This window comes from Bufo bufo, chromosome 4, assembly GCF_905171765.1.
Source record: "Bufo bufo chromosome 4, aBufBuf1.1, whole genome shotgun sequence".
Lineage (NCBI taxonomy): Eukaryota > Metazoa > Chordata > Amphibia > Anura > Bufonidae > Bufo > Bufo bufo.
In genome coordinates this window covers 20,634,720-20,661,346 of record NC_053392.1, presented here as the reverse complement: position 1 = coordinate 20,661,346, position 26,627 = coordinate 20,634,720, and the positions used below count along the sequence as shown (strand labels likewise).

The following is a 26,627-nucleotide window of genomic DNA, read 5'->3' as shown; positions in this document are numbered from 1 at the left end:
AATGTCTTTGACTTTGACAGACTTCATTTTCTAAGTCCAGAATGAAAATTTATGGAGTAGGAAGGTTTGTGGAGAAACACGCTATAAAACAGTGAAACGAACCCGGGTCAACTGCTTGGAAGGCAGCTATGCTCACCACTATACCACCAACGCCCACACTTGTGGTAAGCTTTACATTCTATTTTTTGTCTTTCTAGTTTATCTAGGTTTTATTAAGATTAGGACAAAGCTTAGAAATCCACCAAAGGCAAGGAGCTATGCCTTAGCAAGGAATCACACCTGGATCCACTGCTTTGGAAGCAGCTATGCTCACCACTACAACAACAATGACCAAAACGCAGTTCTACTTCTCTTCTTTTGACAAACTAGCTTTTTCTAAGCCTTAAAACCCCAGGAAGCTGGCTATGCTAACCATTATACCACCATTATACAGTAAAATCTCAAAATCCTTTAAAAGTCGGGAAGAGATGCATTTGCCGGAAGTCAAACTCGGCTCCAGTGCTTTTATAAAACAGCTTGGCTCACCACGATACCTCCAACATACACAACTCGGGTCAACTGCTTGGGTCAACATTCAATGTCTTTGACTTTGACAGTCTTCATTTTCTAAGTCCAGAATGAACATTTAAGGAGTAGGAAGGTTTGTGGAGAAACACGCTAAAAAACAGTGAAAGGACTGCGTTGGCCGGGAATCGAACCCGGGTCAACTGCTTGGAAGGCAGCTATGCTCACCACTATACCACCAACACCCACACTTGTGGTAAGCTTTACATTCTATTTTTTGTCTTTCTAGTTTATCTAGGTTTTAATAAGATTAGGACAAAGCTTAGAAATCCACCAAAGGCAAGGAGCTATGCCTTAGCAAGGAATCACACCTGGATCCACTGCTTGGGAAGCAGCTATGCTCCCCACTACAACAACAATGACCAAAACGCAGTTCTACTTCTCTTCTTTTGACAAACTAGCTTTTTCTAAGCCTTAAAACCCCAGAAAGCTGGCTATGCTAACCATTATACCACCATTATACAGTAAAATCTCAAAATCCTTTAAAAGTCGGGAAGAGATGCATTTGCCGGAAGTCAAACTCGGCTCCAGTGCTTTTATAAGACAGCTTGGCTCACCACGATACCTCCAACATACACAACTCAGCTAGTTTTTCTATGAAATATTTTTTCCAAGTCTTAAGGTGGTCATACACATCGGTTGATGCTTGGACAAACAATCATCTGGTGACTATCGGGTGCAAATATTCAGCATGGCCGACTTGTTTTCTGAAAATAGCGGTCTGTCGTCGGTTGGCTAAAAGGATCGCTCCTTGTTAAATTTCTCCCGACTAACAAACTTTTTGGTTGAATCCTCCATTCTGATAGATTTTAGCCTAACGTGTACTCAGAAACCATTAACCTATGGCAGTTGTTCTGATATGACAACTTAAGAAATTCTCCATTAGGGATCATCAACCTCCGACCCTGTTTCTGGAACTACAACTCACAAAATTCTCATTTCACTTCTATGGGATTTACAAAAAGAGCCGAGCATGTCTGGAGTTGTAGCTTTATAGCAGCTGGAGTGACAAAGATCAATGAGCTCTGGGGCATGGGTATTTTTGAACTGAACACACAAGGATGACACTTAGCAACACACAAATTAAGAAAACCTATGCGTTGGCCGTGAATCGAACAGGGGTCAACTGCTTGGGAAGCAGCTATGCTCGCCACTATACCACCAACGCCCACAGCAACCTTCAATTTCTTTGACTTTGACAGACTTCATTTTCTAAGTCCAGAATGAACATTTAAGGAGTAGGAAGGTTTGTGGAGAAACACGCTATAAAACAGTGAAAGGACTGCGTTGGCCGGGAATCGAACCCAGGTCAACTGCTTGGAAGGCAGCTATGCTCACCACTATACCACCAACGCCCACACTTGTGGTAAGCTTTACATTCTATTTTTTGTCTTTCTAGTTTATCTAGGTTTTAATAAGATTAGGACAAAGCTTAGAAATCCACCAAAGGCAAGGAGCTATGCCTTAGCAAGGAATCACACCTGGATCCACTGCTTGGGAAGCAGCTATGCTCACCACTACAACAACAATGACCAAAACGCAGTTCTACTTCTCTTCTTTTGACAAACTAGCTTTTTCTAAGCCTTAAAACCCCAGGAAGCTGGCTATGCTCACCATTATACCACCATTATACAGTAAAATCTCAAAATCCTTTAAAAGTCGGGAAGAGATGCATTTGCCGGAAGTCAAACTCGGCTCCAGTGCTTTTATAAGACAGCTTGGCTCACCACGATACCTCCAACATACACAACTCAGCTAGTTTTTCTATGAAATATTTTTTCCAAGTCTTAAGGTGGTCATACACATCGGTTGATGCTTGGACAAACAATCATCTGGTGACTATCGGGTGCAAATATTCAGCATGGCCGACTTGTTTTCGGAAAATAGCGGTCTGTCGTCGGTTGGCTAAAAGGATCGCTCCTTGTTAAATTTCTCCCGACTAACAAACTTTTTGGTTGAATCCTCCATTCTGATCGATTTTAGCCTAACGTGTACTCAGAAACCATTAACCTATGGCAGTTGTTCTGATATGACAACTTAAGAAATTCTCCATTAGGGATCATCAACCTCCGACCCTGTTTCTGGAACTACAACTCACAAAATTCTCATTTCACTTCTATGGGATTTACAAAAAGAGCCGAGCATGGCTGGAGTTGTAGCTTTATAGCAGCTGGAGTGACAAAGATCAATGAGCTCTGGGGCATGGGTATTTTTGAACTGAACACACAAATTAAGAAAACCTATGCGTTGGCCGGGAATCAAAACCAGGTCAACTGCTTGGGAAGCAGCTATGCTCGCCACTATACCACCAACGCCCACAGCAACATTCAATGTCTTTGACAGACTTCATTTTCTTTGACTTTGACAGACTTCATTTTCTAAGTCACGAATGAACATTTAAGGAGTAGGAAGGTTTGTGGAGAAACACGCTATAAAACAGTGAAAGGACTGCGTTGGCCGGGAATCGAACCCAGGTCAACTGCTTGGAAGGCAGCTATGCTCACCACTATACCACCAACGCCCACACTTGTGGTAAGCTTTACATTCTATTTTTTGTCTTTCTAGTTTATCTAGGTTTTAATAAGATTAGGACAAAGCTTAGAAATCCACCAAAGGCAAGGAGCTATGCCTTAGCAAGGAATCACACCTGGATCCACTGCTTGGGAAGCAGCTATGCTTACCACTACAACAACAATGACCAAAACGCAGTTCTACTTCTCTTCTTTTGACAAACTAGCTTTTTCTAAGCCTTAAAACCCCAGGAAGCTGGCTATGCTCACCATTATACCACCATTATACAGTAAAATCTCAAAATCCTTTAAAAAGTCGGGAAGAGATGCATTTGCCGGAAGTCAAACTCGGCTCCAGTGCTTTTATAAGACAGCTTGGCTCACCACGATACCTCCAACATACACAACTCAGCTAGTTTTTCTATGAAATATTTTTTCCAAGTCTTAAGGTGGTCATACACATCGGTTGATGCTTGGACAAACAATCATCTGGTGACTATCGGGTGCAAATATTCAGCATGGCCGACTTGTTTTCTGAAAATAGCGGTCTGTCGTCGGTTGGCTAAAAGGATCGGTCCTTGTTAAATTTCTCCCGACTAACAAACTTTTTGGTTGAATCCTCCATTCTGATCGATTTTAGCCTAACGTGTACTCAGAAACCATTAACCTATGGCAGTTGTTCTGATATGACAACTTAAGAAATTCTCCATTAGGGATCATCAACCTCCGACCCTGTTTCTGGAAGTACAACTCACAAAATTCTCATTTCACTTCTATGGGATTTACAAAAAGAGCCGAGCATGGCTGGAGTTGTAGCTTTATAGCAGCTGGAGTGACAAAGATCATTGAGCTCTGGGGCATGGGTATTTTTGAACTGAACACACAAGGATGACACTTAGCAACACACAAATTAAGAAAACCTATGCGTTGGCCGGGAATCAAAACCAGGTCAACTGCTTGGGAAGCAGCTATGCTCGCCACTATACCACCAACGCCCACAGCAACATTCAATGTCTTTGACTTTGACAGACTTCATTTTCTAAGTCCAGAATGAACATTTAAGGAGTAGGAAGGTTTGTGGAGAAACCCGCTATAAAACAGTGAAAGGACTGCGTTGGCCGGGAATCGAACCCAGGTCAACTGCTTGGAAGGCAGCTATGCTCACCACTATACCACCAACGCCCACACTTGTGGTAAGCTTTACATTCTATTTTTTGTCTTTCTAGTTTATCTAGGTTTTAATAAGATTAGGACAAAGCTTAGAAATCCACCAAAGGCAAGGAGCTATGCCTTAGCAAGGAATCACACCTGGATCCACTGCTTGGGAAGCAGCTATGCTCACCACTACAACAACAATGACCAAAACGCAGTTCTACTTCTCTTCTTTTGACAAACTAGCTTTTTCTAAGCCTTAAAACCCCAGGAAGCTGGCTATGCTCACCATTATACCACCATTATACAGTAAAATCTCAAAATCCTTTAAAAGTCGGGAAGAGATGCATTTGCCGGAAGTCAAACTCGGCTCCAGTGCTTTTATAAGACAGCTTGGCTCACCACGATACCTCCAACATACACAACTCAGCTAGTTTTTCTATGAAATATTTTTTCCAAGTCTTAAGGTGGTCATACACATCGGTTGATGCTTGGACAAACAATCATCTGGTGACTATCGGGTGCAAATATTCAGCATGGCCGACTTGTTTTCTGAAAATAGCGGTCTGTCGTCGGTTGGCTAAAAGGATCGGTCCTTGTTAAATTTCTCCCGACTAACAAACTTTTTGGTTGAATCCCCCATTCTGATCGATTTTAGCCTAACGTGTACTCAGAAACCATTAACCTATGGCAGTTGTTCTGATATGACAACTTAAGAAATTCTCCATTAGGGATCATCAACCTCCGACCCTGTTTCTGGAACTACAACTCACAAAATTCTCATTTCACTTCTATGGGATTTACAAAAAGAGCCGAGCATGGCTGGAGTTGTAGCTTTATAGCAGCTGGAGTGACAAAGATCATTGAGCTCTGGGGCATGGGTATTTTTGAACTGAACACACAAGGATGACACTTAGCAACACACAAATTAAGAAAACCTATGCGTTGGCCGGGAATCAAAACCGGGTCAACTGCTTGGGAAGCAGCTATGCTCGCCACTATACCACCAACGCCCACAGCAACATTCAATGTCTTTGACTTTGACAGACTTCATTTTCTAAGTCCAGAATGAACATTTAAGGAGTAGGAAGGTTTGTGGAGAAACCCGCTATAAAACAGTGAAAGGACTGCGTTGGCCGGGAATCGAACCCGGGTCAACTGCTTGGAAGGCAGCTATGCTCACCACTATACCGCCAACGCCCACACTTGTGGTAAGCTTTACATTCTATTTTATGTCTTTCTAGTTTATCTAGGTTTTAATAAGATTAGGACAAAGCTTAGAAATCCACCAAAGGCAAGGAGCTATGCTTTAGCAAGGAATCACACCTGGATCCACTGCTTGGGAAGCAGCTATGCTCACCACTACAACAACAATGACCAAAACGCAGTTCTACTTCTCTTCTTTTTACAAACTAGCTTTTTCTAAGCCTTAAAACCCCAGGAAGCTGGCTATGCTCACCATTATACCACCATTATACAGTAAAATCTCAAAATCCTTTAAAAGTCGGGAAGAGATGCATTTGCCGGAAGTCAAACTCGGCTCCAGTGCTTTTATAAGACAGCTTGGCTCACCACGATACCTCGAACATACACAACTCAGCTAGTTTTTCTATGAAATATTTTTTCCAAGTCTTAAGGTGGTCATACACATCGGTTGATGCTTGGACAAACAATCATCTGGTGACTATCGGGTGCAAATATTCAGCATGGCCGACTTGTTTTCTGAAAATAGCGGTCTGTCGTCGGTTGGCTAAAAGGATCGCTCCTTGTTAAATTTCTCCCGACTAACAAACTTTTTGGTTGAATCCTCCATTCTGATCGATTTTAGCCTAACGTGTACTCAGAAACCATTAACCTATGGCAGTTGTTCTGATATGACAACTTAAGAAATTCTCCATTAGGGATCATCAACCTCCGACCCTGTTTCTGGAACTACAACTCACAAAATTCTCATTTCACTTCTATGGGATTTACAAAAAGAGCCGAGCATGGCTGGAGTTGTAGCTTTATAGCAGCTGGAGTGACAAAGATCAATGAGCTCTGGGGCATGGGTATTTTTGAACTGAACACACAAATTAAGAAAACCTATGCGTTGGCCGGGAATCAAAACCAGGTCAACTGCTTGGGAAGCAGCTATGCTCGCCACTATACCACCAACGCCCACAGCAACATTCAATGTCTTTGACAGACTTCATTTTCTTTGACTTTGACAGACTTCATTTTCTAAGTCACGAATGAACATTTAAGGAGTAGGAAGGTTTGTGGAGAAACACGCTATAAAACAGTGAAAGGACTGCGTTGGCCGGGAATCGAACCCAGGTCAACTGCTTGGAAGGCAGTTATGCTCACCACTATACCACCAACGCCCACACTTGTGGTAAGCTTTACATTCTATTTTTTGTCTTTCTAGTTTATCTAGGTTTTAATAAGATTAGGACAAAGCTTAGAAATCCACCAAAGGCAAGGAGCTATGCCTTAGCAAGGAATCACACCTGGATCCACTGCTTGGGAAGCAGCTATGCTCACCACTACAACAACAATGACCAAAACGCAGTTCTACTTCTCTTCTTTTGACAAACTAGCTTTTTCTAAGCCTTAAAACCCCAGGAAGCTGGCTATGCTCACCATTATACCACCATTATACAGTAAAATCTCAAAATCCTTTAAAGGTCGGGAAGAGATGCATTTGCCGGAAGTCAAACTCGGCTCCAGTGCTTTTATAAGACAGCTTGGCTCACCACGATACCTCCAACATACACAACTCAGCTAGTTTTTCTATGAAATATTTTTTCCAAGTCTTAAGGTGGTCATACACATCGGTTGATGCTTGGACAAACAATCATCTGGTGACTATCGGGTGCAAATATTCAGCATGGCCGACTTGTTTTCTGAAAATAGCGGTCTGTCGTCGGTTGGCTAAAAGGATCGGTCCTTGTTAAATTTCTCCCGACTAACAAACTTTTTGGTTGAATCCTCCATTCTGATCGATTTTAGCCTAACGTGTACTCAGAAACCATTAACCTATGGCAGTTGTTCTGATATGACAACTTAAGAAATTCTCCATTAGGGATCATCAACCTCCGACCCTGTTTCTGGAACTACAACTCACAAAATTCTCATTTCACTTCTATGGGATTTACAAAAAGAGCCGAGCATGGCTGGAGTTGTAGCTTTATAGCAGCTGGAGTGACAAAGATCAATGAGCTCTGGGGCATGGGTATTTTTGAACTGAACACACAAGGATGACACTTAGCAACACACAAATTAAGAAAACCTATGCGTTGGCCGGGAATCAAAACCAGGTCAACTGCTTGGGAAGCAGCTATGCTCGCCACTATACCACCAACGCCCACAGCAACATTCAATGTCTTTGACTTTGACAGACTTCATTTTCTAAGTCCAGAATGAACATTTAAGGAGTTGGAAGGTTTGTGGAGAAACCCGCTATAAAACAGTGAAAGGACTGCGTTGGCCGGGAATCGAACCCGGGTCAACTGCTTGGAAGGCAGCTATGCTCACCACTATACCGCCAACGCCCACACTTGTGGTAAGCTTTACATTCTATTTTATGTCTTTCTAGTTTATCTAGGTTTTAATAAGATTAGGACAAAGCTTAGAAATCCACCAAAGGCAAGGAGCTATGCTTTAGCAAGGAATCACACCTGGATCCACTGCTTGGGAAGCAGCTATGCTCACCACTACAACAACAATGACCAAAACGCAGTTCTACTTCACTTCTTTTTACAAACTAGCTTTTTCTAAGCCTTAAAACCCCAGGAAGCTGGCTATGCTCACCATTATACCACCATTATACAGTAAAATCTCAAAATCCTTTAAAAGTCGGGAAGAGATGCATTTGCCGGAAGTCAAACTCGGCTCCAGTGCTTTTATAAGACAGCTTGGCTCACCACGATACCTCCAACATACACAACTCAGCTAGTTTTTCTATGAAATATTTTTTCCAAGTCTTAAGGTGGTCATACACATCGGTTGATGCTTGGACAAACAATCATCTGGTGACTATCGGGTGCAAATATTCAGCATGGCCGACTTGTTTTCTGAAAATAGCGGTCTGTCGTCGGTTGGCTAAAAGGATCGGTCCTTGTTAAATTTCTCCCGAGTAACAAACTTTTTGGTTGAATCCTCCATTCTGATCGATTTTAGCCTAACGTGTACTCAGAAACCATTAACCTATGGCAGTTGTTCTGATATGACAACTTAAGAAATTCTCCATTAGGGATCTTCAACCTCCGACCCTGTTTCTTGAACTACAACTCACAAAATTCTCATTTCACTTCTATGGGATTTACAAAAAGAGCCGAGCATGGCTGGAGTTGTAGCTTTATAGCAGCTGGAGTGACAAAGATCAATGAGCTCTGGGGCATGGGTATTTTTGAACTGAACACACAAATTAAGAAAACCTATGCGTTGGCCGGGAATCAAAACCAGGTCAACTGCTTGGGAAGCAGCTATGCTCGCCACTATACCACCAACGCCCACAGCAACATTCAATGTCTTTGACAGACTTCATTTTCTTTGACTTTGACAGACTTCATTTTCTAAGTCACGAATGAACATTTAAGGAGTAGGAAGGTTTGTGGAGAAACACGCTATAAAACAGTGCGTTGGCCGGGAATCGAACCCAGGTCAACTGCTTGGAAGGCAGCTATGCTCACCACTATACCACCAACGCCCACACTTGTGGTAAGCTTTACATTCTATTTTTTGTCTTTCTAGTTTATCTAGGTTTTAATAAGATTAGGACAAAGCTTAGAAATCCACCAAAGGCAAGGAGCTATGCCTTAGCAAGGAATCACACCTGGATCCACTGCTTGGGAAGCAGCTATGCTCACCACTACAACAACAATGACCAAAACGCAGTTCTACTTATCTTCTTTTGACAAACTAGCTTTTTCTAAGCCTTAAAACCCCAGGAAGCTGGCTATGCTCACCATTATACCACCATTATACAGTAAAATCTCAAAATCCTTTAAAAGTCGGGAAGAGATGCATTTGCCGGAAGTCAAACTCGGCTCCAGTGCTTTTATAAGACAGCTTGGCTCACCACGATACCTCCAACATACACAACTCAGCTAGTTTTTCTATGAAATATTTTTTCCAAGTCTTAAGGTGGTGATACACATCGGTTGATGCTTGGACAAACAATCATCTGGTGACTATCGGGTGCAAATATTCAGCATGGCCGACTTGTTTTCTGAAAATATCGGTCTGTCGTCGGTTGGCTTAAAGGATCGGTCCTTGTTAAATTTCTCCCGACTAACAAACTTTTTGGTTGAATCCTCCATTCTGATCGATTTTAGCCTAACGTGTACTCAGAAACCATTAACCTATGGCAGTTGTTCTGATATGACAACTTAAGAAATTCTCCATTAGGGATCATCAACCTCCGACCCTGTTTCTGGAACTACAACTCACAAAATTCTCATTTCACTTCTATGGGATTTACAAAACGAGCCGAGCATGGCTGAAGTTGTAGCTTTATAGCAGCTGGAGTGACAAAGATCAATGAGCTCTGGGGCATGGGTATTTTTGAACTGAACACACAAGGATGACACTTAGCAACACACAAATTAAGAAAACCTATGCGTTGGCCGGGAATCGAACAGGGGTCAACTGCTTGGGAAGCAGCTATGCTCGCCACTATACCACCAACGCCCACAGCAACCTTCAATTTCTTTGACTTTGACAGACTTCATTTTCTAAGTCCAGAATGAACATTTAAGGAGTAGGAAGGTTTGTGGAGAAACACGCTATAAAACAGTGAAAGGACTGCGTTGGCCGGGAATCGAACCCAGGTCAACTGCTTGGAAGGCAGCTATGCGCACCACTATACCACCAACGCCCACACTTGTGGTAAGCTTTACATTCTATTTTTTGTCTTTCTAGTTTATCTAGGTTTTAATAAGATTAGGACAAAGCTTAGAAATCCACCAAAGGCAAGGAGCTATACCTTAGCAAGGAATCACACCTGGATCCACTGCTTGGGAAGCAGCTATGCTCACCACTACAACAACAATGACCAAAACGCAGTTCTACTTCTCTTCTTTTGACAAACTAGCTTTTTCTAAGCCTTAAAACCCCAGGAAGCTGGCTATGCTCACCATTATACCACCATTATACAGTAAAATCTCAAAATCCTTTAAAAGTCGGGAAGAGATGCATTTGCCGGAAGTCAAACTCGGCTCCAGTGCTTTTATAAGACAGCTTGGCTCACCACGATACCTCCAACATACACAACTCAGCTAGTTTTTCTATGAAATATTTTTTCCAAGTCTTAAGGTGGTCATACACATCGGTTGATGCTTGGACAAACAATCATCTGGTGACTATCGGGTGCAAATATTCAGCATGGCCGACTTGTTTTCTGAAAATAGCGGTCTGTCGTCGGTTGGCTAAAAGGATCGCTCCTTGTTAAATTTCTCCCGACTAACAAACTTTTTGGTTGAATCCTCCATTCTGATCGATTTTAGCCTAACGTGTACTCAGAAACCATTAACCTATGGCAGTTGTTCTGATATATCAACTTAAGAAATTCTCCATTAGGGATCATCAACCTCCGACCCTGTTTCTGGAACTACAACTCACAAAATTCTCATTTCACTTCTATGGGATTTACAAAAAGAGCCGAGCATGGCTGGAGTTGTAGCTTTATAGCAGCTGGAGTGACAAAGATCAATGAGCTCTGGGGCATGGGTATTTTTGAACTGAACACACAAATTAAGAAAACCTATGCGTTGGCCGGGAATCAAAACCAGGTCAACTGCTTGGGAAGCAGCTATGCTCGCCACTATACCACCAACGCCCACAGCAACATTCAATGTCTTTGACAGACTTCATTTTCTAAGTCCAGAATGAACATTTAAGGAGTAGGAAGGTTTGTGGAGAAACACTCTAAAAAACAGTGAAAGGACTGCGTTGGCCGGGAATCGAACCCGGATCAACTGCTTGGAAGGCAGCTATGCTCACCACTATACCACCAACACCCACACTTGTGGTAAGCTTTACATTCTATTTTTTGTCTTTCTAGTTTATCTAGGTTTTAATAAGATTAGGACAAAGCTTAGAAATCCACCAAAGGCAAGGAGCTATGCCTTAGCAAGGAATCACACCTGGATCCACTGCTTGGGAAGCAGCTATGCTCCCCACTACAACAACAATGACCAAAACGCAGTTCTACTTCTCTTCTTTTGACAAACTAGCTTTTTCTAAGCCTTAAAACCCCAGGAAGCTGGCTATGCTCACCATTATACCACCATTATACAGTAAAATCTCAAAATCCTTTAAAAGTCGGGAAGAGATGCATTTGCCGGAAGTCAAACTCGGCTCCAGTGCTTTTATAAGACAGCTTGGCTCACCACGATACCTCCAACATACACAACTCAGCTAGTTTTTCTATGAAATATTTTTTCCAAGTCTTAAGGTGGTCATACACATCGGTTGATGCTTGGACAAACAATCATCTGGTGACTATCCCGTGCAAATATTCAGCATGGCCGACTTGTTTTCTGAAAATAGCGGTCTGTCGTCGGTTGGCTAAAAGGATCGCTCCTTGTTAAATTTCTCCCGACTAACAAACTTTTTGGTTGAATCCTCCATTCTGATAGATTTTAGCCTAACGTGTACTCAGAAACCATTAACCTATGGCAGTTGTTCTGATATGACAACTTAAGAAATTCTCCATTAGGGATCATCAACCTCCGACCCTGTTTCTGGAACTACAACTCACAAAATTCTCATTTCACTTCTATGGGATTTACAAAAAGAGCCGAGCATGGCTGGAGTTGTAGCTTTATAGCAGCTGGAGTGACAAAGATCAATGAGCTCTGGGGCATGGGTATTTTTGAACTGAACACACAAGGATGACACTTAGCAACACACAAATTAAGAAAACCTATGCGTTGGCCGGGAATCGAACAGGGGTCATCTGCTTGGGAAGCAGCTATGCTCGCCACTATACCACCAACGCCCACAGCAACCTTCAATTTCTTTGACTTTGACAGACTTCATTTTCTAAGTCCAGAATGAACATTTAAGGAGTAGGAAGGTTTGTGGAGAAACACGCTATAAAACAGTGAAAGGACTGCGTTGGCCGGGAATCGAACCCAGGTCAACTGCTTGGAAGGCAGCTATGCTCACCACTATACCACCAACGCCCACACTTCTGGTAAGCTTTACATTCTATTTTTTGTCTTTCTAGTTTATCTAGGTTTTAATAAGATTAGGACAAAGCTTAGAAATCCACCAAAGGCAAGGAGCTATGCCTTAGCAAGGAATCACAACTGGATCCACTGCTTGGGAAGCAACTATGCTCACCACTACAACAACAATGACCAAAACGCAGTTCTACTTCTCTTCTTTTGACAAACTAGCTTTTTCTAAGCCTTAAAACCCCAGGAAGCTGGCTATGCTCACCATTATACCACCATTATACAGTAAAATCTCAAAATCCTTTAAAAGTCGGGAAGAGATGCATTTGCCGGAAGTCAAACTCGGCTCCAGTGCTTTTATAAGACAGCTTGGCTCACCACGATACCTCCAACATACACAACTCAGCTAGTTTTTCTATGAAATATTTTTTCCAAGTCTTAAGGTGGTCATACACATCGGTTGATGCTTGGACAAACAATCATCTGGTGACTATCGGGTGCAAATATTCAGCATGGCCGACTTGTTTTCTGAAAATAGCGGTCTGTCGTCGGTTGGCTAAAAGGATCGCTCCTTGTTAAATTTCTCCCGACTAACAAACTTTTTGGTTGAATCCTCCATTCTGATCGATTTTAGCCTAACGTGTACTCAGAAACCATTAACCTATGGCAGTTGTTCTGATATGACAACTTAAGAAATTCTCCATTAGGGATCATCAACCTCCGACCCTGTTTCTGGAACTACAACTCACAAAATTCTCATTTCACTTCTATGGGATTTACAAAAAGAGCCGAGCATGGCTGGAGTTGTAGCTTTATAGCAGCTGGAGTGACAAAGATCAATGAGCTCTGGGGCATGGGTATTTTTGAACTGAACACACAAGGATGACACTCAGAAACCATTAACCTATGGCAGTTGTTCTGATATGACAACTTAAGAAATTCTCCATTAGGGATCATCAACCTCCGACCCTGTCTCTGGAACTACAACTCACAAAATTCTTATTTCACTTCTATGGGATTTTCAAAAAGAGCCGAGCATGGCTGGAGTTGTAGCTTTATAGCAGCTGTATGAACTGAACACACAAGGATGACACTTAGCAACACACAAATTAAGAAAACCTATGCGATTGGCCGGGAATCGAACCCGGGTCAACTGCTTGGGAAGCAGCTATGCTTGCCACTATACCATCAACGCCCACAGGAACCTTCAATTGCTTTGACTTTGACAGACTTCATTTTCTAAGTCCAGAATGAACATTTAAGGAGTAGGAAGGTTTGTGGAGAAACACGCTATAAAACAGTGAAAGGACTGCGTTGGTCGGGAATCGAACCCGAGTCAACTGCTTGGAAGGCAGCTATGCTCACCACTATACCACCAACTCCCACAGCAAGCTTCAATTTCTTTGATTTTGACCTTCCATTTCTTTGACTTTGACAGACTTCATTTTCTAAATCCAGAATGAACATTTAAGGAGTATGAAGGTTTGTGGAGAAAAATGACAAAAAGCTTTCAAATCCCCAAAACAGAGAAAAGAGGTGCGCTGAATGGGCATCGGACACTGCTTCATTGTTTAAAAGGAAACTTTGTGCTCCACTATGCCACCAATGCCCCAAAACTCAACTATAATAATTTTCTTTCGCATTCTAGTTTTGCTAAGTTTCAAAATCTGTGGAAGGAAGTAATATCACCAAACCCATAACTCGTCTCTACTTGTTTTCCTTTGACGCTGTAGTATATTTTTGCCTTGAAATGCTTGGAAAGCAGCTATGCACAAGTAACACTCACAAGTCGGCTCACAGATTGCTTCTGCACGCTAGTTTTTCAAAGTGTTAAGTAAACGGATGAAGAGGATGGGGATTTTTGAGGAATGATGATAACATGCTATAAAACAGTGAAAGCACTGCGTTGGCCGGGAATTGAACCTGGGTCAACTGCTTGGAAGGCAGCTATGCTCGCCACTATACCACCAACACCCACACGTGTGGTAAGCTTTACATTCTATTTTTTGTCCTCTGGTTCCCTACCCTCTCCAGCTCTTCTAACACTGCCTCGGGGATGGTATTCGATCGCTCATGCGCGGTACGTACCAGAGCCGAGGCGATCTCTTCTGCGGCAGCAGGGTATGTTTCTCCCTCCTGCACTCACATGGGCTTGAGGTGCCAGTTTGTACCCGTTCCCCTCTGCGTCTGGGGATCGTACATACAGCCCTGTTCCCCCCCACTAGTAACACATTCCACATTGAACACCCCCTGGGAAAAATAAATAAATAATTGTCCATCATATTTATTGATTCAGCTATACATAATCCATATCTACCACCAATATATATATTTATCTAAGCAATATCCATATTGAATATATATTTGAATAATATAGATATTGCTTAGATACAGATTCTGCTAATGGTATTTTCACACTAGCGGCAGGACGTATCACCTTGTCGGATCCGCCCTGCCGCTATTTGGCCGTGCCGCTGGACTGCCGCTCCGTCCCCATTGACTATAATTGGGATGGGGCGGAGCTCCGGCGCAGCACGGTGAGAGGTCGCAGGACTAAGTCTACTTTCAGACTTGCAGCATAGTGATCCGGTGAGCAGTTCCTACACCTGCCGGATCCGGCATTGCAAAACAACTGAAGGACGGATCCGTCCTTCAGGTCTGCGCATGAGCAGACCATGAAAACTGTGAAAAAGACTTCCACACGGATCCGTTCATCCGCACAACAAGCGGATAGACGGATCTGTTCTTGCAATGCATTTATAGACGGATCCGCACCCGGATCCGTCTACAAATGCTGTCAGTTGTCACACTGATCGGCGGATCCGGCAGGCAGCTCCAGCTGCAATGTGACAGGAAGATCTTCTGCCAGTGTGAGCTAGGAGATGATCGTGTGTGTGTTTTTTTAAATGCAAAGTGCAGAGCAGGGGGCGGGAAAGGTCAGATTGTTCACGCCCAGAAATATTCAAGAGGCAGGGCTCAGGCATTGTTGGTACACGCCCCCTCAGCATGTCCTTCAGCATGTAAACACAGCAATGACAGAACCATGAAAAGGCGGACATATGGGTTTTAACTTGATGAAATTTAGCTTAACCAAACTATATGTATATCCTGATGGGTTTTAAGAGGTTTTTTTTTTTTTTTATTAACTCGGATAACCCCTTTAATATTGAAAAATTTGTACTAAGTTAACTCATCCAGACTATAAAAAAATATGTATTTCCCAGAACAACCCCTTTAATACTTCATCCTTTCTTCTTTCCACAATAATAAAGAAATAGCATAATATATGTATGTGTATATATATATATATACACTGCTCAAAAAAACAAAGGGAACACTTAAACAACACAATGTTACTCCAAGTCAATAACACTTTTGTGAAATCAAACTGTCCACTTAGGAAGCAACACTGAGTGACAATCAATTTCACATGCTGTTGTGCAAATGGGATAGACAACAGGTGGAAATTATAGGCAATTAACAAGACACCCCCAATAAAGGAGTGGTTCTTCAGGTGGTGACCACAGACCACTTCTCAGTTCCTATGCTTCCTGGCTGATGTTTTGGTCACTTTTGAATGATGGCGGTGCTTTCACTCTAGTGGTAGCATGAGACGGAGTCTACAACCCACACAAGTGGCTCAGGTAGTGCAGCTTATCCAGGATGGCACATCAATGCGAGCTGTGGCAAGAAGGTTTGCTGTGTCTGTAAGCGTAGTGTCCAGAGCATGGAGGCGCTACCAGGAGACAGGCCAGTACATCAGGAGACGTGGAGGAGGCCGTAGGAGGGCAACAACCCAGCAGCAGGACCGCTTTGTGCAAGGAGGAACAGGAGGAGCACTGCCAGAGCCCTGCAAAATGACCTCCAGCAGGCCACAAATGTGCATGTGTCTGCTCAAACGGTCAGAAACAGACTCCATGAGGGTGATATGAGGGCCCGACGTCCACAGGTGGGGGTTGTGCTTACAGCCCAACACCGTGCAGGACGTTTGGCATTTGCCAGAGAACACCAAGATTGTCAAATTCGCCACTGGCGCCCTGTGCTCTTTACAGATGAAATCAGGTTCACACTGAGCACATGTGACAGACGTGACAGAGTCTTGAGATGCCGTGGAGAACGTTCTGCTGCCTGCAACATCCTCCAGCATGACCGGTTTGGAATTGGGTCAGTAATGGTGTGGGGTGGCATTTCTTTGGAGAGCCGCACAGCCCTCCATGTGCTCGCCAGAGGTAGCCTGACTGCCATTAGGTACCGAGATGAGATCCTCAGACCCCTTGTGAGACCATATGCTGGTGCGGTTGGCCCTGGGTTCCTCCTAATGCAAGACAATGCTAGACCTCATGTGGCTGGAGTGTGTCAGCAGTTCCTGCAAGACGAAGGCATTGATTCTATGGACTGGCCCGTCCGTTCCCCAGACCTGAATCCAATTGAGCACATCTGGGACATCATGTCTCGCTCTATCCACCAACGTCACGTTGCACCACAGACTGTCCAGGAGTTGGCAGATGCTTTAGTCCAGGTCTGGGAGGAGATCCCTCAGGAGACCGTCCGCCACCTCATCAGGAGCATGCACAGGCGTTGTAGGGAGGTCATACAGGCACGTGGAGGCCACACACACTACTGAGCCTCATTTTGACTTGTTTTAAGGACATTACATCAAAGTTGAATCAGCCTGTAGTGTGTTTTTCCACTTTAATTTTGAGTGTGACTCCAAATCCAGACCTCCATGGGTTGAAAAATTTGATTTCCATTTTTATATTTTTGTGTGATTTTGTTGTCAGCACATTCAACTATGTAAAGAACAAAGTATTTCAGAAGAATATTTATTTCATTCAGATCTAGGATGTGTAATTTTTCAGCCTGTAAGAGTTTTAGCTTTTGGACGAATATGTATAAAATAGCATATTCTACATATTTGCCCACGAGCTACAAGTAGGGATGGATCAGTGTCCTGCGCTATATTGCTATATATATTAATTTTTTACAATATTGCTAATCTTTTTAAACACAATATAGCAAATATTATAAAAACCGAGTATATAGAGCTATCTAGCTAAAATAGTACTATTTTCATTTTTTGGAATATTTGTAATTTTTTTCAATCTGAAGTCATGATTCATGACTTAGAATTGAAAAAAATGACGAATATTCTAAAAAAAACAAATATATAGCACTATATCAAATATATTATTTTTTTAGAATATTCGTCTTTTTTATTTTTTCCAATCTGTACAGTTCTTCCACTTCTGCATAACCCCCAGGCGTTCCCATGGTGACCGGGACGCTTGTCGGAGAGGAGAATGTCAAAGTGGAGCAACTGTACAGATTGAAAAAAAATTTAGAAAAAATGACGAATATTCGCTATTACGAATATATAGCACTATATTTGAAATATTCACAAATTCTCAAAGTAGTGATATTCGAGATAAAAATTCGCTATTCGTGCTCAACACTATTACCCGGCTGAATAACTGCTATATATCCCTTTGACGCTGGCAAGTACAGTGTTTTTTCAACCGAAAATATAGGTAGGTCTCACTTTCACCGACCTGGCTAAAAAACTATTAACTGGCTAAAAAACTATTATGTTTCCCTTTGACAGTGACAAGTAAATGTTTTTACCAAAAAAATAGGTAGGTCACGCCAACACAATTAGCAGACTGATAAACTATTATAGCTCCCTGTCACTGGTGCAAAGGAGTAGGATAGCACTGAAAAAATGCTAACAGACCACCCTCAGACTGAACAGCAGGATTAAGTCTGGTATTTCTGTCTCACTGGTGTAGAGGGGCTGTATTGCACCCCTCAATAATGCCTACAGGTCACAGCACACTTTTTAAAACAAATAAAACCCAAACCCTCTCCCTGCCTGCAGCAGCGTCCTGCCCCTACACTAAACAGAGCAGAAAGGTGTGGCGGCCAATCACAGTCATGCCAATACTAGGCATGACTGTGAAGGCTTCCAAGTGCCCACAGCTTAATTTCTTGTTGATTGGCTGCACTGCAACCTTTCAACAAGCTTTATTTAAAGTACAAACAACAAACCCGGACACAGACTTTGGAGCCAAAATCCGGGTTTGGGTTCGGTACAAGGACGCCCAAATGTCCGGTACGGTCCCGAACGTGGCAGTCCAGGTTTTCTCATCCCTACTTACTCATCATGTATATAGCTTTCCCCAAAAGATAAACATTTCAAATAAATGGATGGCATCCACCTTATCTGCTCCAGAAATGGCTCCCACTCCTGTGATGTACAGTATGTACATGGGCATGGGAAACCTGAGAGGAAATGTGGATGTTTACTCAGTGATATGATGACATCAGAGGCTCAATAAGTGCCTACACCTGGTATTATTTCAGCCTAAATTTTTTGGATTAGAATATTGAATGTAGAGATGAGCGAATTTCTAAAAAATTCAATTCGGACAGTTCTCCGAATTTTCCGAAAAGATTTGCTTCGATCCGAATTTATTTGCGGTGAATCGCATTAAAATAGGCTATTTCCGGGCGGAAGAGAGCCTTTATAGTGGTGTAGAACACTGTGTCTTGCAGTAACACACATAGGGAGTCTGCTGTGGTAGTGAAATAATACTGTGAGTCCGTATGACATGCAGATGACAGGCGTCTCCCGTAGAATCACTGCACACTTCACTTCTTTGGGCAGTCACGGGGCAAAAACTGACCAAATAACTCAAGTGTGAACTCAGCCTTACAAGTCGATGTTAGCACCAAGAAGAAGCGCACTCCTTTTACACCGTCGTCAGCTGATTCCACATAGATGTCTACAGAACCTGTTCTATTAAACGCTTATACAAGTAGAACCCCCGACAGAGTGGAGAGGGTGTCAGCAGTAAGTCTGTGTTGACGTCACTGATTATTTTTCCCTTCCTCTGATCCGTCAGAACAATAACCCACAAAAAACGGATCCTGTCTGTTGAGCATCCGCCTTCACTCGGTCAGCATTTGGTCAGTAATCCATCAGTATTGCTAATGCCCAAAAAAAACAGAAGTGGATCAAAAACAGAGATGACACGTGAATGGAATATTTTCATGTCTTCTGTGTTTTGTACCCACTCCTGCTTTTGGCCACCAAATAATAAGCCAATTCCGATGGGACCATACAGACCTTACAGCTGCTACACAGACAGGACCCGTTGTGCGTCTCATTTTTCCTTCCTTCGGACAGATCAGAAGAAAGGTCAAATAAATGATGATGTCCATAGGCGTGCGCACGGGGTGTACCGGGTGTGCCTGGGCACACCCTAATAGGTTCGTCACCTCCGTGCTCACTGCCCCCCGCTGATTCCCCTGTCTGTTATGCTGGCTGCCGCCGCATTGTAAATTAATTTACAATACCTGGCTGTGGGTTGCCGGCTGGCGGCAGCTAGTATTGACATAGGGTGACGGAGTCCTGGACCCAGCGGAGGCAGAGAGGGAGCCGTACGGTGCGTGCTGTGCGGTGCAGGCTGAGTTGACGTCACGCTGCATCTGTGTGCCTCGCGCGCCTGCTAGCTGGTGAGGTGAGAGAATATAAAAAAAGAAGTATGTACCATTGTACCCCCCCTGTCCCACAGTGCTATGCCTCCTCTGTTGTCCCCTGTATTACTCTGATACCCCTCAGTTATATAACATATCTGAGGGGCATCAGGGTAAATTATACAGGGGGTAATATAACTAGGGATATCAGGGTACATTATTATACAGGGTAATAAAACTAAGGAGTATCAGGGGACATTATTATACAGGGGTAATATAACTGAGGAGGGCTATCAAGGGGCATTATACAGGGGTAATATAACTTATATTACCCCTGTATAATGTCCTTGATAGCCCTCCTCAGTTATATTACCCCTGTATAATGTACCCTGAACCCCTTGGTTATATTACCCCCTGTATAATTTACCCTTATACCGCTCAGTTATATTACCCCCTGTATAATGTCCCCTGATAGCCCTCCTCAGTTATATTACCCCTGTACAATGTACCCCGATACCCCTCAGTTATATAATATAACTGAGGGGTATCAGGTTAAATTATACAGGGCGGGGTGATATAACTAAAGGGCATCAGTGTACACTATTATACAGGGGTAATATAACTAAGGGGTATCAGGGGACATTATTATATAGGGGTAACATAACTGAGGAGGGCTATCAGGGGACATTATACAGGGGTAATATAACTTATATTACCCCTGTATAATGTCCTTGATACCCCTTAGTTATAGTACCCCCTGTATAATTTACCCTGATACCCCTCAGTTATAAAAAAAAAACCTGTATACTGTCCCCTGATAGCCCTGCTCAGTCATATGTCATCCACAGATCTCCCATAACAGTATGTCATCCACAGATCCCCCATAACAGTGTGTCATCCACAGATCCCCCATAACAGTGTCATCCACAGATCCCCCATAACAGTGTGTCATCCACAGATCCCCCATAACAGTGTGTCATCCACAGATCCCCCATAACAGTGTCATCCACAGATCCCCATAACAGTGTGACATCCACAGATCCCCCATAACAGTGCGCCTGCGCACTGAGAAGGGACTGAAAAGAGGGGAAGATCCGCGGAAGCAAGCAGAGGACGGTCTGTTCATCAGTCCACGGTAAGACAAATGGTCTATAAATGGAGACAGTTCAGCACTGCTGCTACTCTCCCTAGGAGTGGCCGTCCTGTAAAGATTACTGCAAGAGCACAGCGCAGACTGCTCAATGAGGTGAAGAAGAATCCTGAGTGTCAGCTAAAGACTTACAAAAGTCTCTGGCATATGCTAACATCCCTGTTAGCGAATCTACAATACGTAAAACACTAAACAAGAATGGATTTCATGGGAGGATACCACAGAGGAAGCCACTGCTGTCCAAAAAAAACATTGCTGCACGTTTACAGTTTGCACAAGAGCACCTGGATGTTCCACAGCAGTACTGGCAAAATATTCTGTGGACAGATGAAACCAAAGTTGAGTTGTTTGGAAGAAACACACAACACTATGTGTGTAGAAAAAGAGGCACAGCACACCAACAAAAACCTCATCCCAACTGTGAAGTATGGTGGTGGGGCATCATGGTTTGGGGCTGCTTTGCTGCGTCAGGACCTGGACGGATTAGTATCATCGAAGGAAAAATTAATTCCCAAGTTTATCAAGACATTTTTCAGGAGAACTTAAGGCCATCTGTCCACCAGCTGAAGCTCAACAGAAGATGAGTGTTGCAACAGGACAACGACCCAAAGCATAGAAGTAAATCAACAACAGAATGGCTTAAACAGAAGAAAATACGCCTTCTGGAGTGGCCCAGTCAGAGTCCTGACCTCAACCCGATTGAGATGCTGTGGCATGACCTCAAGAAAGCGATTCACACCAGAGATCCCAAGAATATTGCTGAACTGAAACAGTTCTGTAAAAAGGAATGGTCAAAAATTACTCCTGACCGTTGCGCACGTCTGATCTGCAACTACAGGAAACGTTTGGTTGAAGTTATTGCTGCCAAAGGAGGTTCAACCAGTTATTAAATCCCAGGGTTCACATACTTTTTCCACCTGCACTGTGAATGTTTACATGGTGTGTTCAATAAAAACATGGTAACATTTAGTTCTTTGTGTGCTATTAGTTTAAGCACACTGTGATTGTCTATTGTTGTGACTTAGATGAAGATCAGATTACATTTTATGACCAATTTGTGCAGAAATCCAAATCATTCCAAAGGGTTCACATACTTTTTCTTGCAACTGTAAATACATACACACGTGCCCGGGGCGTGTGTGTTTGAACTTTAGGGTGCACACCCTAATGCAAAAGGCTGCACACGCCTATGGTGATGTCAGCCAGGCTGAAAGGCAAAATAGTGGCCTAGTCATGAAGTGGGGAGGGTGGGAACAGCATGAGGAGACCACAGAGTGGCACAATGACATAGTGGTGAGGTGAAAGCAGCATCAGGAGACCACAGAGTGGCACAATGACAGTGTAGAGGTGGCGGCAACAGCATCAAGATACCACAGAGTGGCAAGGTGGCATAGTGTGGAGGTGGCAGCAGCATGAGGAGACCGCATAGTGACCCACAGAGTAGTAGATCAAATAAATAAATAAAAAGGAAATTAAAACACTCCAGAAAAGTCTGTAATTTTCTCACTTCACCACACAATGGCTTAGCTAATAAGCAAAAAGGGCTTCACAACATATAACTGCACCGTTGAACGGCAAATAGGCCCTTATTTTTTTCCACTTATACACGCCACAAAAGGCTTTTCAACATATAACTGCAATGCTGAATGGCAAAAATATTTTTCTTTTCCCACTAATACATGGCAAAAAGGGCTTTAGAACATATAACTGCACCGCACAAGGGTAAATAAAACGTAGAAATATTTCCTAGTAATAAACCCTGTTAATGGCTGTATCAAACAGTACTTGCACCCTAATAACAAAAACGGTTTGCTGGAATTACAGAGCAGTATAATGGCAATTTGGATCCCCAGTCAGTGCAGCAAGGTGTAATAGGATTGTTCCTATTACCCAGGATGTAACCTCCCCTACTGAACCCTGTTCTACATAAATGCTGTGGAATGATTCCTCCGTATCCTTTCTCTACACCTTGAATAATCTTTTTAGCACAATGAAGTCTCTTTCCTAGCATTGTCCCTAGCGCCTGCTGACGTCTCTCCCTGCACTAAGTACACTAGAAAATGGCAGACACACTGTTATGGGGGGACCTGTGGATGTCACACTGTCATGGGGAATGTGTGGATGACACACTGTTATGGGGGACCTGTGGATGACACACTGTTATGGGGGACCTGTGGATGTCACACTGTTATGGGGAATGTGTGAGTGACACACTGTTATGGGGGACCTGTGAATGTCATACTGTTATGGGGGACCTGTGGATGTCACACTGTTATGGGGACCTGTGGATGTCACACTGTTATGGGGACCTGTGGATGTCACACTGTTATGGGGGACCTGTGGATGTCACACTGTCATGGGGAATGTGTGGATGACACACTGTTATGGGGGACCTGTGGATGACACACTGTTATGGGGGACCTGTGGATGTCACACTGTTATGGGGAACGTGTGAGTGACACACTGTTATGGGGGACCTGTGAATGTCATACTGTTATGGGGGACCTGTGGATGTCACACTGTTATGGGGACCTGTGGATCTCACACTGTTATGGGGGACCTGTGGATGTCACACTGTTATGGGGAATGTGTGGGTGACACACTGTTATGGGGGATCTGTGGATGACACACTGTTATGGGGGATCTGTGGATGTCACACTGTTATGGTGGATCTGTAGATGTCACACTGTTATGGGGGACCTGTAGATGTCACACTGTTATGGGGGACCTGTGGATGTCACACTGTTATGGGGGACCTGTGGATGTCACACTGTTATGGGGGCCTCTGGATGTCACACTGTTATGGGGGACCTGTGGATGTCACATTGTTATGGAGGATCTGTGGATGTCACACTGTTATGAAGGATCTGTGGTTGTCACACTGTTATGGGGAACGTGTGGGTGACACACTGTTATGGGGGACCTGTGGATGTCACAATGTTATGGGGGACCTGTGGATGTCACACTGTTATGGGGGACCTGTGGATATGTCACACTGTTATGGGGGACCTGTAGATGACACACTGTTATGGGGGACCTGTGGATGTCACATTGTTATGGAGGGACCTGTGGAGGACACTGTTAATGGGGATCTGGCTGTGATACGACCACAATGTGTGACATAGCTTTACAGATTACAGATTCCTTTATTAGCAGTCCTGGTCTGCTCCCCTTAAGTACTGAAAAAAACAAACAAACACTGCTAATTTGGACTCAGGTTCTCAATCTATACTGCAACGCCCCCCCCCCCCCCCACACCATTAACAATGCAGACCACCTAAACAAAGTTGTCTTTATTAGTTTACCTAGAGCCCTCTATGACCCAGACAGCCATGTGGTAATTGAACACAGCACGGCCACGTCACAAGTACTTGAGGGCAGTGCAAGGCTGCTACAATGAGAGTATGACCCCAGCAGCCCTGCACCCCCTCCACAGACACTGCTGCATGCTTCTTACTAGATGGACTTCCCAGGTACTTTAATAGGAGGGTCCTGGGAGCTCCAGCAGTCCGGCAGTTGAGGTCAAAGCCTGTGGGTCAGATGCAGCAGAAGGCGCAGTCACTCAGTCTGATGTTTGGGCATTGCAGCCTGGAACAAGTGCAGGTGTAACATCCCAGAGTATGTCACTAAAACTCTGCAACCCTGCTATATGATGTTAAAGTGTAAATGTGTTAACGTCCTGTGTAATCTGACATTGCATTTGTATTATATGGATTTACTGGGACTGTTTATATGTATTTGCTGTAATCTCAATGTACACCAGCAGGTGGCAGCAATATGTAGGCAGACCATAGCTAGTTAACAGACCTAGACTGGAATATACCATTCCAGGCTAGCTCCCCCCTATCTGAGGAGGAGTGGAATGTTCCCACACCCTACTCCAGAGGGAGGAAGGAAAGTTCTAGTCAGTGTGCCAGCCACCCCCTGTTGGGGTAGGCTGTGTTAGTAGGAGCTCCCAGAAACAGGGACCCCAACCAAGGAACAAAGCCTCGGATGAGGCCCCAGATCAACCTTCCCAGCCTGAGTCCCTCACCTCAGCTGGTGACCAAGAAAGCAGCCATCTACAGAACTATCAGATCTCCAGGAAGAAACCATCATACCCTGCGAGCAGTCCTGTAAGTAAAGATCCCAAAGATAAAGAGAAGATAAGTACCTCTTCAGCTAGTCAGACCCAAACTAAGCAGACCACAGACAGAGCAGAAGATAGATACCTGCCAGATCAATAGGCGTATGTACCAGATGCAGAATAGATATAAATTCCTGCCACATATTGACAAAACCTGCTGGGATCCTAGACTAAAGCTGTATACTTGTATGTATCAAGAGCTGCATATCATAACATCAAGTAAAGACAAGTTGGACCCTATTCTCTGTGTGGAATCCCATCATTCCTCCTTTACTCCTATTAACAGCACTCAAATTTGTTGTATGTGAGCCAGGATACAGGAGTCCAGCCGTACAGGTAGGAGACACCCCGTTGACACTATACAGAGACAATATCCCCCTCTGGCATTCCTCACCTGGTACGTGAGTTATTGCATCTTAAAGGGCCCTGCTATAGTACCTGCGCAAGCTGCAACTGGCGTCACAAACTTATATACATATATACTGACCCACTGCACGGCATGCCCACTGACCCAGTGTCCTGCTCATTGCACAGGCAAAGGCTGGGGGCGGGGCTATGTTTTCTCCCCCCACACAGAACGTCCTAATGCTGGCCTGTCACTGAGCTCTGGAGAGACTGGGGGGGGGATACTTAGATATCTAACAGTAGGGGGACCCTGCATGGCATGCATGGCATTATCGGTGATCCCGCCTTCCCAGAGTTCCTTTCTCCATGTCCTCACACGTGCAGCAGACATTTTAGGAAAAAAAATGCAATTCATTACCATGAATCGCAAGGAAATTCGGATTCGGTGCGAATCAAATAATTCCTGAAATTCGGATCGAATTCCACTTCATCAGTTTCAATTCGCTCATCTCTAATTTAATGTACAGAATTGGTGTCTGTTCAAAGTGTTAGGCCTATTTCACACGGGCGTCATGTTTTTTGCCCGGATAAGAAGTGGGTGCGTTGCGAGAAAATGCGGAATTTTTCCGCGTGAGTGCAAAACATTGTAATGTGTTTTGCACGCGCGTGAGAAAAATCGGCATGTTTGGTACCCAAACCCGAACTTCTTCACAGAAGTTCGGGTTTGGGATCGGTGTTGTGTATATTGTATAAAATAATACCTGTGGTGACGTCACTCCGGTCATCATATGGTCCATCACATGATCTTTTACCATGGTGATGGATCATGTGATGGACCATGTTATGACCGGAGTGACGTCACCACAGGTCCTTTTCCTGTACACAGCAAAGAAGAAGACAGAAGAGCAGCCGGGCTGTGCGATCAAGTGGATTAAGGTGAGTTAAATTATTTTTTTATTTTTTTTAACCCCTCCAGCGCTATTGTACTATGCATTCTGTATTAAGAATGCTACTATTTTCCCTTATAACCATGTGCACAGCCCCATAGAAATGAATGGGTCCGGATTCAGTGCGGGTGCAATGCGTTCACCTCACACATCGCACCCGCGCGGAAAACTCGCCCGTGTGAAAGGGGC

General features: G+C 43.7%; 12 non-coding genes across 12 annotated transcripts; all 12 read right to left on the bottom strand.

Annotated features, from left to right (window-relative positions):
* Nucleotides 1-677: 677 nt before the first annotated feature.
* Nucleotides 678-749, bottom strand: TRNAG-UCC. Its single transcript has one exon. It is a non-coding gene; the product is annotated as a tRNA-Gly (tRNA).
* A 1,098-nt stretch (nucleotides 750-1,847) lies between these two features.
* TRNAG-UCC lies at nucleotides 1,848-1,919 on the bottom strand. The gene has a single exon. It is a non-coding gene; the product is annotated as a tRNA-Gly (tRNA).
* A 1,094-nt stretch (nucleotides 1,920-3,013) lies between these two features.
* TRNAG-UCC lies at nucleotides 3,014-3,085 on the bottom strand. Its single transcript has one exon. It is a non-coding gene; the product is annotated as a tRNA-Gly (tRNA).
* A 1,099-nt stretch (nucleotides 3,086-4,184) lies between these two features.
* TRNAG-UCC lies at nucleotides 4,185-4,256 on the bottom strand. Its single transcript has one exon. It is a non-coding gene; the product is annotated as a tRNA-Gly (tRNA).
* Nucleotides 4,257-5,354: 1,098 nt separating this feature from the next.
* TRNAG-UCC lies at nucleotides 5,355-5,426 on the bottom strand. Its single transcript has one exon. It is a non-coding gene; the product is annotated as a tRNA-Gly (tRNA).
* A 1,094-nt stretch (nucleotides 5,427-6,520) lies between these two features.
* Nucleotides 6,521-6,592, bottom strand: TRNAG-UCC. The gene has a single exon. It is a non-coding gene; the product is annotated as a tRNA-Gly (tRNA).
* Nucleotides 6,593-7,690: 1,098 nt separating this feature from the next.
* On the bottom strand, nucleotides 7,691-7,762 carry TRNAG-UCC. Its single transcript has one exon. It is a non-coding gene; the product is annotated as a tRNA-Gly (tRNA).
* Nucleotides 7,763-8,847: 1,085 nt separating this feature from the next.
* Nucleotides 8,848-8,919, bottom strand: TRNAG-UCC. Its single transcript has one exon. It is a non-coding gene; the product is annotated as a tRNA-Gly (tRNA).
* Nucleotides 8,920-10,017: 1,098 nt separating this feature from the next.
* On the bottom strand, nucleotides 10,018-10,089 carry TRNAG-UCC. Its single transcript has one exon. It is a non-coding gene; the product is annotated as a tRNA-Gly (tRNA).
* A 1,069-nt stretch (nucleotides 10,090-11,158) lies between these two features.
* On the bottom strand, nucleotides 11,159-11,230 carry TRNAG-UCC. Its single transcript has one exon. It is a non-coding gene; the product is annotated as a tRNA-Gly (tRNA).
* Nucleotides 11,231-12,328: 1,098 nt separating this feature from the next.
* Nucleotides 12,329-12,400, bottom strand: TRNAG-UCC. The gene has a single exon. It is a non-coding gene; the product is annotated as a tRNA-Gly (tRNA).
* A 1,304-nt stretch (nucleotides 12,401-13,704) lies between these two features.
* Nucleotides 13,705-13,776, bottom strand: TRNAG-UCC. The gene has a single exon. It is a non-coding gene; the product is annotated as a tRNA-Gly (tRNA).
* Between the last annotated feature and the right edge of the window lie 12,851 nt (nucleotides 13,777-26,627).